This window comes from Hermetia illucens, chromosome 3 (assembly GCF_905115235.1).
Source record: "Hermetia illucens chromosome 3, iHerIll2.2.curated.20191125, whole genome shotgun sequence".
Taxonomy (NCBI): domain Eukaryota; kingdom Metazoa; phylum Arthropoda; class Insecta; order Diptera; family Stratiomyidae; genus Hermetia; species Hermetia illucens.
In genome coordinates, this window is record NC_051851.1 from 127,438,068 (window position 1) to 127,458,854 (window position 20,787).

At 40.3% G+C, this 20,787-nt stretch overlaps 1 protein-coding gene across 6 annotated transcripts in view; it reads right to left on the minus strand.

Annotated features, from left to right (window-relative positions):
• LOC119650840 (dual specificity tyrosine-phosphorylation-regulated kinase 2) overlaps positions 1-20,787 on the minus strand; it is a 276,384-nt gene that overhangs the window by 26,049 nt on the left and 229,548 nt on the right. The gene's annotated exons all lie outside the window — the stretch shown is intronic.

The window sequence follows — 20,787 nt, forward strand, 5'->3', positions numbered from 1 at the left end:
AGTTCAAAACTATCCTCAAAGTAATTAGTCGATTAATGTAGTTTCCGACTATATCCTCGTCACATCGTTATCATCGCCATAAACCACCTACGCCCCGCTCTGGGGAAATACGAGTCCACGGGGTGTCATGAACAGCTTACAAGGGATCTGTGAAACTAGGCAACAACATTTAGGGATGACGGCAGTCGGCATGTAGTTTTTACATACAGCGAAGACATAGTGATGTAAATTCTATACGCACGTATAGCAACACCTCAAATTACCATCCATCCTTGGTTTTATTTAGTTAATACTAGGTCAGCCTGAACTCGATCTATTTATATTTTTGCACTGGATATATTCGGAAGTGGAGAGGAGTCATTTCAACTTCGTGTTATAGCATAGACGAAGGAATTATAAGATTTTTCAACATGAAAAAGTGGTTTAAAGGAGCAAGTTGCATAAAAACAAGGAAAATTGTACCCTGCCTTGTGAATGGCAAAAGGAAAATCAGTATCTACTTCAATATGGCCCTAACCAGCCATTTACGCAGTGTGAAGACAAAATGTGTAATATCAACAATCCTTTCTAACGAGGGTCAGTCAGATATAACCGAAAATTAGAGCAATGAGCGAACCAAAAGTTCCTGAATCCGTTCCAAAACCAATTCTAGTATGAAACTCTCTTTCAGACACGCGTGTATGAGTGGCACAAAAATTTTTCCGATAGGCGAAAAATTGTGGAAACTCGACAACTCGAACTTTCATTACAGGAGGAAACGTATTATCGTAGGGATGATAAAGGAACTTTTGAAAGATAGCAGTAAAGAGTTTAGTTTCTGAATATTCCAGCACGATGGGTAGCCTAAGTTCTTTCTCCTGATTAGAAAATGGAGTCATGTAAAATTAGGAGTGACTCTTTTCTCAGGACCATAATTGTCACAAACAGTTTACTACGCAATTAGCTTATCGATAAATAAGGAGAATGGATGAAAGTGGCCAAGAAACGAATGACGATGTCGGGAAACCGGAAGCTGGACACTTCTGGTCAAGTTCGGTGCATTTCCTATATAAAAACATTTGAGTGGACATTCGCGTTAGCAATAGTGCGATTTCAACCAAACTTGGTAGGATCATGCTTTATATGACTGTAGGTTGAACTAAAGGGGGGTTTTGCAGTCAATTACCAAAAACTATAATAGACTATTATCAATTTGAACAGATATCGGTATGAAGGATATTTCGGAGCCTAGGCATCGTATAGTGGCAATATAGGCGTATAGTGGTTCCGAGTCCGTGAAAGAAATTATCGTTTTCAGCCCCAATCCTCCTCCTCCTGTATACGTTAAATGTCAGCACTGAGACTAACTTTGAAAAGTACTAACCGATACTTTTCATTTATTATCCCGCATAGTTATATTTGGTGAAAAAAATTGTTTACCTCCCTTTTGCATGTATGTGTGTGTCACTGTGGGCATTTACAATTTCCATCTCCCCATCGAATTTGGTGTCAATCGGTACAATAGTTTCGGAGAAAAATTCTTGTGACAGACAGACGGAAATTAATAAGGTTTTGTGGAAAACAAATCCTTAAAAATGGAGGCCCGATGCTATTTTCATGAAAACAAAAGGCGAAATGTCGTATGCGGATATACCGAACCAAAACTGGAAGAAACCAGCAATGCGATGTCCAAAATTAGAAGGGTTCAAAACGGAGTCCTTTTATTTCGACACAACGAAACAGTGGAAAAGTCAGATGAGTACAGAAGGAACATGGGCGAAGTCCTGGGCAGATATTAGAAGCCTAACACACCGAATTACCACTGAATGCAGAGATATGGATGAAATGAGCACCAAAGAGGACATAGTGCATAAGATACTACCGACAACCTGAAAATTTTTTCATGATGCCGTATCGAAATGATTTGCTAACTAGCGCAATTCCGTTTTGTCGCACTTCTCCAGATTTTCCGCGCTACCGCAAAGGTAATAAGAGCCTTCAGTTCCCTACGTTTGTCTAATCGCCATCATGCCTCAGCAGTCAGCCAGTTCTTATGGCACTATTTTAGGATATGGTGAACGACGTAATTTGCACCGAAGTGAAAGGCACTTTTGATGGCGGTTCAGTTCCCGGCGATATTCTCCTGCAAGCTGTTCAAGATGTCTGCCATCCGATCAACAAATAGAGTTTCGACAGATGAACAACAGTCAGGTCGTGTAAGCGAACGGTGTACTACTGGGAGGAGACGCGAACAGGGTACACAAGTGAATGCAGGCAACCATGAAGTGATGATCTCGCTTGAAGCCAATATCAATCGTCGAAAAGCATTCGCACATTACAAAATCCTATTGACGAAAGCGAAAGATCAAAGTCGAAATATCAGTTCGATTTCGAGGGATGTTAGCTGTTTCCGAAGCATACAAATTCGAGATTTGCCACAGATCTCTCGCTCTCTATCCATTTTAGTCGCCTTTCACGACAAGCAGGAAATAATTTGAATGAATTGGTGGTGAGATGAGGGAAAGAAATAAATATAGTTGGAGCTATTCCACTATGCTAAATCCTACCTGGCCTCTCTTGGTGAAAGGTCTTGCTACAGGCCGACCAAGAAAATGCTCCCAATGTCGTTAGAAACAACATGATCGGGTCGAGTAATACACTTCAGAAAAATGCTAGGGCGTCCACCTCAGTCGACACGGCAATATGGGCCCCGGTCCTGTCGAGAAATGGGGAAGAGTGCTTGATGCATGGACGGCGTCAGGACATAAGTAAGTTAGTCCGAGCAAAACAAATATGTGCGTGCACGCTGAATATTGGCACCCTCACTGGCGCATTGATATCTGCGCTCTGCAAGACACGCGATGATCTGGTGCCAAAAGTTGCGATTTAGAATGCGAACGCGGTAAAAATTCCTATATAGCCCACACACTCAACAGGGTGTTGCATTGTCATCGCAGAGGGTTTCCGTGATGCCATTAAAGAAGTCGAACGATTTGATTATGAAGCTAACTATTATATTCAGCCGATCGCACTATTCACTTCTTCACTGCGTACGCACCACAGACAGGTCGACCTGATGCCCAGAAAGAAGTCTTCTGGCAACTTCTCGATGAAAAGATCTGCAACATGCCTACTGAGGACTATACCATTATTACCGGCGACCTTAATGGACTTGTGGGTGAAAAAGCAGACGGTAACAGATGCCACGGAGGAAAAGAGTTTAGAGCGTATAATCAATTTTGAGGACACCCATGACCTTGTAGTTATGAATACATGGTTCAACACACGATTGTCTCATCTTCCATCATTTGATAGTGGGAATAGTAAAACGCAAACCGGCTATATTCTCATAAGACGCCGACATTTTACCACCGTCATTGATCGCAAAGCCGTTCCCTATGAGACCATTGCACCTCAACATCGGCCGTTGATTGCCGTCCTGCGAATCAAGTCGCCGATAAAACAGCGTGAGAAACGCACTGGCCTGTCCTGCATTAAATGATGGCGCTTTCGTGAGAAAAAAGTAGAAATGATCTCACTTACCAACCAACCAACCATTACGAATGTGGAAGAATCGTGGAACCAAATTGAAGACGCGATCCACAATGCCGCCACTGCAAACCTCGGGGTCACTAAGCCGAGTAAGCGGTATATCAACCGAGATACTTCGCTTTGAAATGACGATGTTGAAATGAAGGCCCGTGAAAAGAAACGCCTCTAGCACACGCTCGTCAATTGGCAAATTTATAAGAACCAGCAAACAGGGAAAGCGATTACGGTCACCCGAGCGGTTCATTACACAAATCTTTACGATAAACTGGACACTCAGGTTGGCGAGAAAGATCTGCATCGACTTGCCAAAAGCCGACACCAACGCACGCAAGATATCTAATATTTCTGTTGCGTTAATGATAAGAACTGTACTCTGCTTACCGACCGGCGAACTGCGATGGATAGATGGCGAGAATAATTCGAGCAGAATTCAATTGAAGAATTTGTTCATCTTCCACTCTCACAATAATTGCCGACATTTAGAGCAGTTTCATCATTCAGCGTAATTGCTGCTCAGGTGTTCAGAGGTGGCAGTGAAGAAGATGGGGCGGAAACCCTGTCGGCCGAACCAAAACAAAGTGGCCGAGGAGAACCTCCATAGTGGTAGCACCGGGTGATCAGACCCGAGAGATCTCGGATTGACTAGGGGATTCAAACCTTACCAGGGGTATACCGGTACCAGTGGAATCGGGATAGCCCCTGAATTCATATACTTCAGGAAAATTTCTGTTGTGTTCAGCTCGGCTGTAGCGGTTGGCCCACTAGTGGGAGCTTCATGGGGGTTGTTGCTTACGTTCAAGCAAACAGAGACCTTCGGGCCTCAGCGTGGTGTTGCGTTTGAACACGGGTGCATTACTCCCTAGTCCGGTAGAGATTTAGGTAGGTCATGCATCCACCAGTATGAATGCTGAGCCACTCGGTATAGACTGATACCGTTGTAGCTTGCTGCAGCGCGGTTCTGTGGTCACAAAATCGATCCGTGTTTTAAGAAGACCGTACCATGTAAAGCACAGTGACGGAACTGTCAGCGCAACTGAAGTCGAGGAAGCAATAAAACAAATGAAATCGGGAAAAGCAACAAGACCTGACGACATCGCATCCGAGCTCTGGAAAATGAATGAAATGGTACTCAACACTGTGGCTCAGTAATTTTTTTAACCGGGTTATTCAGGAAGGTAGTATACCATCTGACTGGCAAGAAAGTGTCACAGTTCCAATATGGAAAAAGAAAGTAGAAAGTAGTACAGCAGAATATTCAAATTACCGTCTGATCCTGTTAGTTTCCTATACCATAAAGATATTTAAACGCATTCTTGACAACCAATCGTAGAAATATGTAATCGTGAATCAAGCCGAATGTGTCAAGGACTGCAGAACTACTGACGCAATACACGCTGCGCGGTTGCTCATGGAGAAACACTGTGAGAAGCATCGCCCTCTTTATATTGCATTTCTGGATCTAAAGAAATCGTTTGACTGTGTGCCAGACGAACTCATCTGGTATGCTCTTCGACAACACTGCGTGTCGAAAGAGATTGTGCGCTGGGTTCAGTGGCTTTCCAATGATCCGAAAAGTAAAGTTCGAAGTATGGTGAGTGTATCAAAACCGCTTCGTGTCTCTGTTGGTATTCATCAAGGAAGCGCCCTCCCACTACTTCTCTTTGTTCTTGTTATGAACACTCTCGCACGGGACATCCAGCCTCCCGCACAGCGGCGGTTACCTGACCTGAGTGATTTAAACATCAGAGGTCAATGCTATCTGTCAATGGAGAACTGTATTATGAAATTGCTTAATCCATGAGCGCAAGCTGGATGCAGTGGTATTCCACAACTGATGTTCTTTGTGATGGACGTATCTACGAACGTCTCAAATCTAAAATTTATCGCAATGTTGGTCACATCTGAAATGAGGATATCCGCGATCGATATGGAGTTGCACCGATTGTGGAAAAACTACGAGACTGGCGTCTACAATGGTATGGTCACGTAATTCGCGCCAATGAGAATACACTTGCCAAGATTGGTCTGAACATCGAAGTCGATGGTAAGCGACCAAAAGGCCGGCCGTTGTTTCGGCCGGAACAACGGTGGTTTGATACGATGGATGGAGATTTAAAAGCCTCGTGATTGCATCTTGATCAGGGATTTGAAAGAGCCAAACGCTTGCGAACGGGCCACAGACAGAAGAAAAACAAGATGATTTTTTAAATAGAACTTTTGATAAATGTGGGGATTTGCGACTACATTCGATTCTTTCATCTCAGTGCTTTACAATAAAATACACTGAAACCTTTCTCATAAGTTAATGCGTCTTCCATCGTTTTCCTGAAATACTGTTTTGTTTAATGCAATCCTGTTTGGTTTCTATTTTTATATTCAACCACCCACACGCTGAACACCGAATCTACTTTTCACGTGTAAAAGCTAACGAAAGGATAGAGATTCATGTATCACAATGCCAGCTCCTCTTATACTATGCTCTTGAAAACGGAATAAGGCGATATTTGTGAGGCAGATCCTTAATTCAATCTGAAAGAAAGATGCTACGGAAATTTAACCGTCGCACAAATCTGAAGGTGAAAAAAATTAGGCTGAATTTTATAATTTTTGTTACAATAATTTTCCTCTCCAACCACCTTCAATTTAAACAGAAATTCAGATATCTTCTCCTTTCATCTAGGGTATTATACCGTAGAAAAATAGCATACATTGGTTGATATCATCGCGGGCAGGTGACCTAATGACGTATTCGACCCTGTTACCTACATTGCTGATAATACGTATTGAGGTGGTAGAAATTCTAGTTTGCTACCCTCCGGAGGACACGTACATATGTGGGTGCGATTCGCTTTTTGTGATAAGAATTTCTAAGAAGAAACATTTTAATAATATGATGTTCTCTGGGGCTACAGTTTTTTCCCAACAATAGTCATCTTCATCTGAAAAAGATTCTATGATTTAACAAAACAGGAAAGGTGAAACCACCCAGAAATCTCACTCCCACCGACCCATATCTTATATGACCGGTGGAATAGAAATTTTCCAAGAATAGACTGAGTCTAATATTGTTCACGTGGGTATCCACATATGTAGGTGTGCATGTCATTGTTGTACATCTATATTTACTCAAAGCAGTGCCTTATGAATTAGCTCCCCATTCACTGTTTTGCGAAAGCTTTTTGCCCTTAATGTGATCAGCATAAAGGGTGAATGATTTATGATATTACACCTTTATAGACAACTGAATGCGGGGTAAGTCGGTTTTATGTCAATGCGACGTTGAGTTTGAGGGAGGACATTTGTTTAAGTATCCTGATTTCGGCGGTATTTACAAGTGAATATGCGTGCAATTGTGGGTAAAGAGAAAATAATCGTTATTGCCGTTTTAGTACTTTGATTGTTCAGTAAAGATTGTAGTAACGACAAATCGTTACCGTTTATAAATTCGTTACCGAGAGGGTGAGTCTATATGGGTCGTACGAATTGATTAGCTTTTCATTGAAAAGGAAATACAGGAAGGCAACCAGGAAACGTACGAGTTACAGAAGCTTTCAAGGATTACGTGCCTAATGAGGATTTCCTGAAAAGGAGCATGAAATCTATGCATATTTTAGTATAAGCCGCAGTAAATGTGGACTATAAAGGAGGAGACTTTTTACATCAATCTAGGGGAAATTTTTATTCTGATTGAACGCCACTCAGAGAAGAATCCAACTTGAGGATAAAATGATAATGAGTTTATGTTATCTTAGCTATTCTTAGTATCAAACTTTTCGAATCAACTCTTAACGACCAGCTGATACTTACACGCCATTTCCTTTCATTGTAAGGGAAAGTCTACCCTTTAAGTCTCATGAAAAAATTTTAAAGGCGAAGACAGGACTCTATCCACAAGTTATACGAGCATCCTACGATGACGACCATAATATTCAATAGCAAACTCGTTGCATGTTTCGAAGCAATTCTATTAAATTGACAAATCGAATTAGCCAAACTTTTCAGATTTTTTCTTGAATAGTTCATAACGTTGAAAGGAAAGTGATCAATATTTCGTTATTGCCTGCATTCTTCTTATTAAAATCCGATAAGGTTCATGAACAAATTTTCAATCCTTTTTTGCTTGATGAAGTTGCTTTCCTTCGGAGATATGATTTATATCTCATTTACATAGGACTTTAATGGAGAAACTTTATCGTTGGATGTGTCTGAGAACACTTTGCAATGCCTACTCCGCTTCCAAGACTCCCGTCCTAAAATCTGCTTTAATTTCTAGTAAGCCAGAAATGCGGTCGGGAATGAGATGAGGTACTCCGGATAAGACTAATGTATTAAAAGAAAAAAAAAGTGGGCGAAAAAGGATTGTGTCGCCAATGTATCTACGGTGCTTCAAACGTTTCTCGTTCTTTAGTAATCACGTATCTAATTGTCACAGCGATACAGTTACAGCTATAGCAATTGCTTTCTTCATTATTAGCATCTTCTCTCACGTTCCCCTTCAAATGAGGTTGGGATTATGAATAGATTATTGTTGATAGTGGTGTTCCTGAGGGTAAAACAGTAGTGGAAAGTAGAGATCTATCAATGATTAAAAACAAAATCACTCATTTCTGCAGTAGCTCAATCCGTCAAACAAAATCACTCATTTCTGTAGTAGCTTCAACCGCAGAGCGGTAAATTTACATAATTAAAGCGTTTCATTGGCTTCAGTCTTTTCGTCGTAAGAACGCTTTAAATTCAGTACATAACAACAGGTTGATTCAAGATACGTAAATACCCGAAAACCATCATGAATCTTATATTGTTTACAAGAACACTACTATGTAGACATAACTCAGAACTGTTGGAATGATAATAATAGTGTATACCCGGAAACCCCCTATCAAAAATGCATGAGATACCCGAATAAGTCCTCAAGGGATGCCACTCATATGCCGGAGTTGAAATGTACACACTGGCATATTTTATAGGCGTCCTACGAATAGAAGTGAAGTAGAGCAAATTATGTATGAGAAGCAAAATACTACTTTTAATTCGGATCTTATCGCAAGGAAGAAACTTCCAAGAACGTGTAGGAGCATGCTTGTTTATAATAATGTTTCAGGAAGATGTAGCGTCCTACGTTGGGATGTGCTGAAGGCATTTTATTGAAAGGTCAATTTTGATAGTCCAGAGGAATTCCCGATTAAGATGCGATGAAAGGGACTCCGCCACTAATGCTATACAGCCTTTCAAAGTTAATACATTTGTTGAAAAGGATACTCTTGTTAAAAAAAAGAGCCATGAAAATGGAGCCAGGAACAAATTGGATAATGGATTTCAATAAAATTGAGTTGTTGAAGTTTATAAGGAAAACGTTTTCGAATTTAAACTTCTTCTTTTTCTTCAGCCTTTGTCCCGTTTACAAGCGGGGTCGTCTCGTCGTGATCGGTTCCGCAACTTGGCTCTATTAAATGCTTGATCTGGATATAATCTCGAGGCTTTTAAATCCCTACCTAGCGTATCAAGCCAACCTTGTTTCAGCCGGCCTTTTGGTCGTTTACCATCAACTACGATATTCAGACCAATCTTGGCAGCTGTTTCTCTAAATTGAATTTACCCTGTTAGGGTCGAGCGTTCAAAAAAAGAATTCATTCTATACTAAACTTATGCAGATTTAGAATCTAAGCAATCTAATTCTTCCTTCCTCAGCTGCTTAATTTATAGCCAGGATTGCTACAAAAAGTACTTTTACCATTTAAGCCAAGATAGAGACGTTTCACCATCAATAATGATCTAAGACAAGGAGATACTCTATTACTCTAGCCTTCATCCAGATCGAACAGGCGATGCGAGACCTTGGGCTGCACGTTAATGAAGGCAAGACAAAGTACATGGTGGTAACATGAGCACCAAAAACCAAAGAACCAACAGCATCAAACGACACTAGTCAAATGAGTATAATAATATAGGAGAATACAACTTATAACAATCTATAACTGCTATTACAATGAAATCCACGCACTTTTATTGGCTGCAAACAGGGCCTATTTCAGCTTACAAAAACTGTTCCGCTCGAAAGGTTTCTCTATAGGATAAAAGCTCTTACTGTACAAAACAATGATGTTGCTAATCCTTATATATAGATGGCCGCGTTCGAGGGAGAATAATCCGACGAATTTTTGGCCCCCTACATGAAGATGGACGATTCCGTAGCCGCAACAACGGTACAATTTATGAGCGGTACCACAACCGTGTGGTTATAGATAAAATCCGGCTCAATAGACTGTAGTGAACGGGTCAGCTAACCGTATGGTATCACCTAATCCCCCCGTTCTATAAGGAAAAAGAAGACGTGATAGATCTTGACTCAAATGAAGCAGTGGTGTAGACCAGAAAAGCAGGCAGCTGTTAGGAATATCGAAAAAATACTTCGTTGGCAGCGATCACTCCATCATTCGATCCAAATTTTTTTTCCTGGAGTATATTGTCACAACGAATACCAAAAGCGGCACTTGCGGCGGGAATGACTTCTTCATGACCAGCTGTTCTTGTAAAATATTATGTGCGGAGACTACTGAAATCTTCACAAACTCTGCTATGTTGACGCGCATTCACCTTCCGATCAATCAAAACCACTTTGTGGACTTATTTGTTTTATTTCTCCTTGATTAGCTCCATTCGGGCGTCCCGAGCTTTGAGCATGATTGATGTCTGTACAAATGAAAAACTGTTAATTTTTCTGGCACAGAGTTCATTAAAACCCTCCTTTGCTTGGATAGAATTTTTTCACATTAAAAAGGCATGTCTAACAGTTAAAATTTTCTTCGTCGTCGTGACAGAAGTATCGTCACTAAAACCGCTCTAAGAGATTTTCGTCTGCATCGGTTGTCGGTAGGTGGTAAAGCGCCCTGCAAACCATTCTAGGCTTTCTCTTGAGCAACTCGTAGAAACAGGCTCATCGAAAGGGAGGGGGAAGACTTAGAAGGAGTTAATTTAATCGGCAACCGGAAGCTTAGCACGTCAGTAAAGTTTTTGTTGATTTTTTGTGTATGAATAAATGATGGTTCTATTTACACATAGCTAGTAGCGTATCAACGTTGAATATACCCGACATTTAATTCGTTGTAGTATTGACGTTTTATCTCTTAGGGAGTAGTAATTGGACGCAAAAGAGGGAAATTTGACGTAATATAACCCTGTTATAAACAGGAGGATTTCCACCAAACTTTCCAGAATGCTGCTGCCTATTAAAACCTATATTACTCTTACGGATCTAAGATGAACTTAACGGGTGTGTAGTAAATTTTCGAAATATAATAATTTACTATTATTAACTTCATTTGAGAGACAGAAGTCAAAAGGCACATGCATGGACCACCATAGGTAATTTCTGAGAATGGGTCCTCTTTCAGATCTCTGTCAAAGTGAATACTTCAGGAAACTCCGGAAAGTACTAATCTAGACCTTTCATGTGATACCCAACATGGCCATATTCGGTGAAAAAAATTGTGAACCCTTCCTTTAGGTGTATGGGGTCTCCTTAAATTCTACGTGTAGTAATTCACTGCATGCGTGGGAATTCATAGTCCCAATCTTTCTACCGAATTTGGTGTTAATCGCTGAGAAAAGCGCGTGTGACAGACAATAAGGTAAGCAGACAGACAATAATCCGATTTTAATAACGTTTTATTTTCAACAAAACCTTCCTACGGCATTTTCCGACGTCTTAACGATGTCACACGTTCTGATCATTATCCCATGACGTAAATCGACTTGTTGCGAATATTTTATCAAATTCCGGTAGCGGAATTACACAAAACAGCTGTCATCATTAATTTCGGTTTCTTTGAGTTTGTCGTGATGATTTTTAGCTAGCGAAACACAGCAAAAACTTTTCAGTGTTTCATGGATGAAGTCCTGAGGGGATTTGATTTTTGCGGGGCTTACATCTATCACTTGCTATTGGCATCTGAGAATGTTGCCCAACACCAGAAGCATTCACGTCTCTTGTTCAAATGCCTCAGCAAATTTGTGCATTACAGTCAATGTGGAAATGTGTATCTGGCGTATCCGAGATTGAGTTCTTGGGGCACACCATCAATGGAAACTCCATCCCACAACCCATTTCGCGCGTACAAACGATTACAAACTACAAGCGCTTTAAGACTTACAAAAAGAATTTGGCAGTTTCCTTGATAGGTTAAATTTTTTCCGCCGTTTTATTTCTAACAGCTGTTTTATTTATAAGTCGCTCTTAACGACCTGCTCTATTAACAACCAAGTAAGGATAAATAAAAAAAGGAAAATAAATAAAAAAAGGAAAATAAAAAAAATGTCGAAAGACAATAAATGTCACTTTGTTGATTTATTATAAACTGAACCAACCATTAGCCTTAGTGACAAATGCCTTCAACGTGGCTATTGATGAGACGCTTGAACATAGGCTTGGAGACGACTGGTTACTTCCAACGTAAACCGTGGAAGACCGGGAGGAATTCATTTTTCTCTCTATTTTTCTCAGGAAATACTGAGTGGATTTTAATAATTTTTCACCAAAATGATTCCCGAATTCCATTGACATTAAGTCTTTTTTCTCAATGATTTACTTAAAAAATGAGGTCGATTTTGAAATTTAATATTTTGAAAGCTGTCAATGAATATGATCACTGGTGTTGAAAATGTCTGCTATGTGCTGCTACGGTAAAACTTTCACCTTGAAACCTATTTTGTCAGCAATTGGACTGCCAGAAGGAAGCGGGCAGCTTTAGCCGATCGGAGAGAAAAGCGGAAGAACGTCAGGTGACACATACCGATAGTAACCCTTATGCATCCATCTCATAGCAAGGACCCGGCATCAGGTAATTGTCACCTGCGCCTGTTCATGGCAAACGATTTCACTGGTGAAAAATGCGCCTCAACATATCGACTGTCCCAGTTTTTAGTTAATAGGGGCCATGGCTTCAATGAGAGAGGCATAATGTAATTACCCTCCAAATGGCAACAAGCAGCGTATTTAACACAAATCAAATCATGTATAAATTTGAATTTCTTTTCACTACACCTGACATCATCATCATCAACGGCGCAACAACAGGCATCCGGTCCAGGGTCGCCTTATTAAGTAACTCCAGACACTCCGGTTTTACGCTGGAGTCCACCAATTTGGTATCCAGGGAAGCAGAGGCTGGACCCGTTTTCTTTTTCTACCATAGATATTGTCCTTATAGACTTTCCGAGCTGGATCATCCTCACTCCTGCGGACTAAGTGACCTGCCAACCGCAACATATTGAGCCAGATATTATCTACAACCAGAAGTTTGGAAAATCGCTATTAGATTTCACCGTTGTATAGGCAATAGAATCGTCTATCCTCAAATCCTCCGGAGGATTTTTCTCTTGAGCACGGCCAATTTTTCTTGCTACGAAACTAAGTCTTCGAGGAATGCATGAGGACTGGCAAAACCATTCTCTTGTACAGTAAAAGCGTAGATTTCATCATCGTAGCTGTTATCGGATTTTCGCCCCCAGATAGAAGAAATTAGCACCGGCCTTAAAGTTACAGTCTCCTATGTTGTCAGTTGTTTGGTTTTTGGTGCTGACGTTACCTCCATGTACTTCGTGTTGCCTTCATGAATGTGCCACCCAGGATCTCACGCCACCTACTTGATCTGGATGAGGGATTGTTCTTTCCATAATATCGATATCGTCAGGACAGCCCAGTAGGTAGGAGTAATGCTGCTGCTTTAGATAGTCTCGCACATTGGCCACGGTCAGCCTAAACAGTTTTATCAATTTTGCTGGGATACCGAATTCTCTCATGGTCGTGTAAAGTTTTACCCTAGCTGGCGGACTTGAAATCGGTGAAAAGATGGTGTAACTGATGGCCATATTCCAGCAGTTTTCCCATCGCTTGCAGTAGAGAAAAAATCTGATCTGTGGCAGATTTGCCTCGTTGGTATAGCGAGATAGCGACGAATATCATATAGATGGTACTCAGCAACGTGATACCTCTATAATTGCTGCACTGTGTGATATCCCCCTTTTTAAGTATGGGACAGATAATGCCTCGTTGTCAGTCGTCAGGCATTGCTTCGCTATACCACACCTTGAGCATCACTTGGTGAACCGTTTGGTATAGTTGGTCGCCACCATATTTAACCAATTCGGCTGTATGTTTACGATTGTCAAGACGATGAATTGTATGGACTATTTCTTCCATGCTTGGTGGTGGCAACATTTGTTCGTCGTCTTCAGTTGGCAGGACCTCAAACTCTCAGATATTTTGGTTTTTGAGCAGTTCATCAAAATACTTAACCCATTGCTACAATATGCCCATTCTGTCGGAAATAAGACTTGCCTCTTTGTCTCGGTAGAAACAGCATCGAAGTGTATATGGCTTCATTCCGTTGACTTATTATTAAAACTTCTGCGCCTGGTGGGGTTGCTCTCTGTACTTTTCGAGTTCACAGACTTGAAGGTTCTCCCAGTCTTCCTTTTTCTTTGTATGCTTCTCCACTCGATGGAGTTCGTGGTAGACTTCTACGCGTGTCTGCGTTCTTTGAGAGTGCAGCATTGCCCGGCATGCAGCTTCCACCTGTTCCGTTGCTAGCTTACATTCATTGTCGAACCAGGCGCTCCGACCTTTTACGACTGGGGCAAGTATATTTGTGGCCACAACAAAGATAACGTTCTTCCGATGATTGTGAAAATCGATGCCACATCTCCATGAATTATTTTCAGTCAAAAATGTAAAACTCAAACTTCGAAATTTACTGGTTGATAATTCACAAGTTTCACACATTTTCTTACGTTAAGGAATAATAATAATGAGCGAAATCACTGTCAAAATATCTAACGGCAGGGGTTGAGGTGACAATTCTAACTATTGAATCATTCCTATATATTTTCTCCCCGCCTAAAACAATAGGATCTTCTATAATTCAAAATATATTGATTTTTCTCTTTTCATTAAGAAAATTATTTCACAAATTGCAGATATTGAAATTAAATAGGTGAAAACCTAGTAGTTGAACTACCAACTTATCATGCAATAGTAATCATTTCTCCTTCCATACCAAAGCAATTATTCAGAAAGGTCTCATAATCAAATCGTGCCACTCCACGTTTTACGACGGTTGTCATATCAAATCCATGTACGTATTTAAGTCGCAACATAAAAAACGTCTGATTGACTTATATGCAAACCGTAAAGTTCAAACCAAACTTAAAACTTTTCATCAAAACCTAGCCCTCTTTCCTTCAACGACCCTTAAACAATTTTACAAGCACGAAAGCACTTAGTGCCTGCCATATTCCCCATTGCTATTTTTACTATGCACATTTAACTCTATAATTAATCGCGATTAGTATAATCATGAAATGAAATAAAATTTAAATGAAGTTGTCTGTCTTTGCTGCCTGTTCATGTAAGGCAGAAACAGTAGCGGGAAATTGTCAACTCATGACGACGTTGTTAAAACCTTTCCACGTACAACGCGACATTTCCTTACAAGGCCAGGGTTAACTGAAGAACTTCTGATAGGAAAAATTATGCAGTTTGTTGTTTGCGTTGACATAAACGTACATAACATGTTTTATCGGCGAAATTAAAAGTATCATTCTTGTACTCGTCTTCACGGTAATTACAGTAACAGGAGTATGGTACCACCTCGTGACTAACTGATTTTCTGGGACCGACTAATTGCTTCACTTAATTTCTTGTTGACATATGAGTAAACAACATTACTTAGCAACAAATATTCCAAAACTTATACATGAATGCGCTGGAGGACCGACTCCTTAGATGTAGTCCGTGTACGTGCTGTAAGGTTACCAGATAATTTCTTAAAAGTCTGTTTGATATCCCTTCCCCCAAGGGGAATCGTCCTCATTAATCTTCTTTGCACTGTCATATCCTAAAGGTAAGCGATGTGTATAAGGTTACATATGTACAGGCTTTTGTTGTTTGTTGAGTGTTTTCCCTGATTTATGGATTTCAGAGAAGGAAATCCAACCGACTTTCATCACTCAAGCATAAAACAACAAACCTAAGTATGAATTGAAAGCTTCTAGAGGCAGAAAACTATAATGGCGGTGTTTTGTCAACTTCCAATGTTTGCGTGGAAAATCCTTTTCAATTTGCTTGATGAATTTTTTCATGGGTTACATTTTTAATAATTAAAGTCAAATGTTACTACTTGGGTGATTTGAAAGTTGAAATTAGAATAAATCGTTTTCTTCTTCCAATATAAATCTCACTGCCAAAGATATTAATGACTATCATCAACTCCACATTGGGTCCCGGAAAAAAATAGGCGGCAGAGAAAGAAAGGAGATTGTGCAATATGAATTACCTTCAAAGTTTCTCCAAATAGATTAAACCTTCTATCAACGTAGGCGTAGTTTTTCTCTTAAATGAAATACTAAATACGAAGGATGTGCACAGCTTTCCACATTCATTCAATCCTCAAGCACCAGTCGGGCAAATAGCGTGTTAATAGGCAGTTTCTGCCTCATTCTGTTTGTCAATAGCATTGATTTGCTCCTGATTCTATCTTCCATGCCAAAGAAATCCATCCGATTTATCCTTAATTGAATAAATACTCTAGAAATATTTTCAACCACCATGGGTGTATTCAAGAAATTCCAGTTTCCCGGAAAAGCGCCCCTTGAACTAATTCGAAACTCATTATAGGCTCATTATCAATTTATCAAGTGTCGCCAAATATGCTGAGCAATTTCCCGGCCATGACAGGAGTAGATTTCATGCGTAGAGATGTTGAATAAAACATTCACGGTAAAGCTTGATGGCATGGAGATTAAACCAGTTTAAAAATAAATGAACGTGTCGAATGCACGCTCCTAGTGATTCTACAATATGTCGGGTGTAGAATATCCTTGTGGATGTGTGTGCTTCATCTAAATCGTGTTAATATTTGGGGTGTATGTATATGTGCTGAAGGGAGTTTAATACTATATTCAACTAATATCAATATTTGGTCCTTTTGTCATGTTAGCTGGGTTTTTTAGGTCAAGGTTGTGTTCAGAAACGACTGCAGATATGTGGACCTTTGTTTCATGCGAATGGTCCTTCTCTCGTGTTTCCTAGTTAAAAAATTGTTCGCAAAAGTTTTAGGGGAACAGATGGTATAGTTCATCCTTTTCATCCTCTTAATTTACATCTGGAAATATCACGTCATTATACATAAGTGTTCTTTGTATGGTTTAGTAATATGGACATTTTCAAGGGACAAATGTCGTTTAAAAAAAGTAACTTCGCTGATCAATTTTCCAGTATACACTTTGAATAACAGTTGCCAACCAAGAACCATATACACGAGGATCCAATCAAGCCAGACATTTTACCGGAGCATGTCGCTCTTAAATGGTATTCTATTCTAACACCGCTTTAAACGATCCCAAGCCCATTTGAGAGAGAACAAGAATCGCTACAGTCTTAATGGCCGTTTAACACCTTGGCATCTCTGAGAGACCCACTCGGACTACTGGTAGTTTCAGTTAAGATGGGAATTCTGTTGCCCGCTAAGATAGTACTGAGGTAGTGAGTACGAAGTGGTCGAATTCATTCAATACATTCGCTGCTTGTCATAAAAGGCGACTAAATGGAATAGAGATTTGTGGGCTAGCAACCTAAAATTTTCGAAATCAACTATCCTTAAAAAATGTCTACCACGCCTCGGAATCGGACTATTCTTTCAGGTACGAGGTTTTCCTTCGCCGATAGATTGTAATTGGATTTTGGGATGTGCTTTTCGACAACGATATCGAGGCACCCAAACATGTTCGCTCGCTTCAACTTCAGCAAGAATTTCAGCAATACAAGTTGGACATTCTGCTGATAATTGAGGTAAAGATGGTGGTGCTCTTGGGAGCAATCCTCTCCCTGTTGCCGCACTGTGGTGTTGTATTCAGGCAAGTCTGCTGGTAGTAAGTGAGAAAACGATATCGGATAAACGCGTACTGCATTCAATAGTTGCGCACTTTTGTCTTAGAAATCGGTACCAAACAGAATACTAACTACGAGATCCCGAACCAGGATGAGGGACTTCTCAATAGTGCAACGCCCTCAGTTCAACTGACCGAAAATGGGTGTCAATTGACTGGGAATGCACAGTGTGTGGCCAAATTTTTATACTCACAAAAATATAACTCATATTGTTGACTATTTGTTCTTATCACTACTTCCACAATAAATCATTTAAACTTTCAAATTGCGGAAGTGATCTTTTTCAACGTATGAAAATGGAACTTGATTTTTTTGACTACGTCACCACTTCTGATGAACTCTGGGCTTTTCAGTACGGCCCAGAAACAAAACGACAAAGCTGTGAGTGGGACACCGAGCAGATCCGCCAACCTGAAAAAGGCAAGAATGAGCAAAACAAAAGTGGAAACCATACTTTCGACAGTAAAGGAGTGTCCACAAGAAGTTTGCTCCTCAAAGATAGACAGTTAACACTGCATAAAGCTAGATGTGCTGGAAAGGCTCCAAAAACGGGTCATCACGACGAAAAAAGATATTTCCACTACCTGAAAATTCCATCACGGCAACGTGCCTTGCCGCAACACACTACTAGTTCGCGAGTTTATGGCCAAACACCAGGTGCCTCCCTAAAGTCGTGACGTCGACCCCGGATTGAGGCAGCCTTGAAAGGAGCACGATTAGAGAAGAGATCCAATCAACGGTGACGAAGACTCCACACCGCGTACCGATTATGGCAGAATCGCTGGAAATGTTAAGTGGTCGTGCAAATATATTCAATAATTTACTTTAAAAAAAATAAATACATTACTTTTGGAAAGCATTCTGCATCTACTTTTGATGTTAAGAGAATACACTGGAAGTCAATTTAACCTAAAAATTGAGATTGAGATGATGAGATGGGCCGAGAACCTCAAACAATACAAAAGAATTAAGATAAAGCCGCAACATTACCAATCCCTGCTGCATAAAGTCGCAAATGCTGTTGGGATTTCTCAGCCCACTATCCAAAATATCAAGAAACAAGTTGGGAAATCGGAAGGTTGACGATTCAGGTACAAAAGGTTTCGTGATTCCTTATCAGAGGAACGATGAGTGCATAACAGTTCCGTATTTTTTAAAACACCATTTCCACAAATAATTTGATGTGGAGAGCACTGCACTGATAATTTCTTTTTAGGGGTTAAGGAGTCCTAAGTCCGCATCCATTTAATGTCAGACCAGACCAAATGGAGAGCAAGTAGGGACTCTTTTTTTGGGTTAACACCCAAAGATCAAAAATGAAAAGAGGGACGAAGATGGCTACGGTAAAATCCAATAGCGGCGGAGCAGTCCATCAAACCCGACGCAAGTTTAAAAAATGTGCATAGATCCAAATAGGATCTACACTGTTGTAGGAAGGCAAGGTTCAGAAAGCGGAGGCGGGAGGGGTAATCCACACGAGGGAAACTTTTTTTAAAGAAGAGGGAGCGGGTGAATTTACGTTGCACATTTTCAAGCGGAAGACAATCACAGTTACGGGAGAGTGACCAGATCACGGAACAGTACTCGAGAGTCACGAGGGAATTGAAAAGAGCTAAGGAGGGTTGGATGGATTCAAAATCAGAGGAAGAGCGAAGTATAAAGCCTGGCAATTTTGCTGCTAGACTGATGACTTCGAGGCAATAGGTGTCAAAGCGGAGCTTATTGTCGAAAGTGACTCAGAGGTCTTGAGTGGAATTTAAGCAGGATAAGGGATGTCCGTTAAGAAGAAAGAAGTGGGTGAGGATTTTAGGGAGTAGCATATAGAGTGACACTTATTCACGTTTAGCGCTAAACCATTAGTCGAGCACCAACAAACCAGAACGCCTTGGTTAGACTGAAGGGAAACACTGTCAGATGCCGGATGCCGGGGAGAAGGAGCGGGAAGCGCAGCCGTCAAAAGAGACGCGGCAGGATCGGTTTCAAAGGTAAGAGGCAAGCCATAAAACAACTGGTATGGGAACGCTTAGAGACGAAAGTTTGGATACAAGTATCTTGTGATTTACAGTGTCGAAGGCATCTTGTCATGAATTTAGACATTTGCCGGCAAAGTTGGTAAAGTCAAGACGGTTGGGGGCATTGGACCTACGCTTAACGAAGCCGTGTTGCACTTTCACTATGTGTTGGCCGAAGTCAGCGGGCAATCAGTCGCTGAGATATCTTTCCTGTATTTTGGAACAGGAGGAGAGGAGGGAAATGGGGCGGCAATTCTCTCTGATGAGCCCCTCTTTCCGCAAGCCAGGAAAATGATTCTCTACGAGGCTTTTGCTGAAAGTAAGAGATAGGGGAAGAGAACAGTTGTGAGCAAAAAGAGGTTTGGACGACCATCGTAGCCTGGTCCGACATTGGCATCATATTTCCTTATGAGGTACTCGACAAGGATGTGGGTATTGACGATAGTCAATATTATTGGCAAATGTGCAGAAGCTAACCTACAATTGATAAAAACAAGTAAGAATACCGGAAACTAGACGCTTCAGGTATTAAAGTTTTATGTTCATCTAATATGAGAAACTTTCTATGCACGATTTTCTATTCGTACATAGCTAAGAATACAGAATATTCCGCCATATTGTACCAAACTCCAACATATACATATGTACACACATACCAATGACATAAATACTGCGGTCATCTTATATATAAAAATCAATTTCTGTTCGTTAGTCTCGCTAAAACTCGAGAACGGCTGAACGGATTTATCTTGGTTTTGAAATGTCCGTGGAGGTTTAGGGAAGGTTTAAAAGGTGAGAAAAATTCGAATAATTGCCGCTAAAACCCTAAAAACAGCACTTTTCTTCTTCCCATATAAACGTATTTTTCTAAATAAAATTTAGAGTCAATTTGAACTTTATTGATATTCAATAAAGTTCAATCACTCACTGTGTTCATCGGACCTCATATTACAGCTATGAAACGGGCAAATTTTTTTACGCAACTTGAAATATTTGACAACCAAGTGACAATCTTTTATTTCTAAAAAGACAAAAGACATCAAATGTTTCACAGCCCAGAACATATTGTATTGGAAAATAGAATTTCTGTTTTTAGTTTTTTTGTTTCTCACCGTTCCAACCTTCTCTGAATCCCCATAAATATTTCAAGACCAAACTAGACTACCTAGACCTAGATTAGATATTAAGTTTTGTTACAAATTAAATTTCTGAACGCAATGATAATATTTGACATTAGATTTGACAGCCAACTAATATGTCAATCCATCCTGGTGCACTTTAGAGCACGCAAAGAAATAT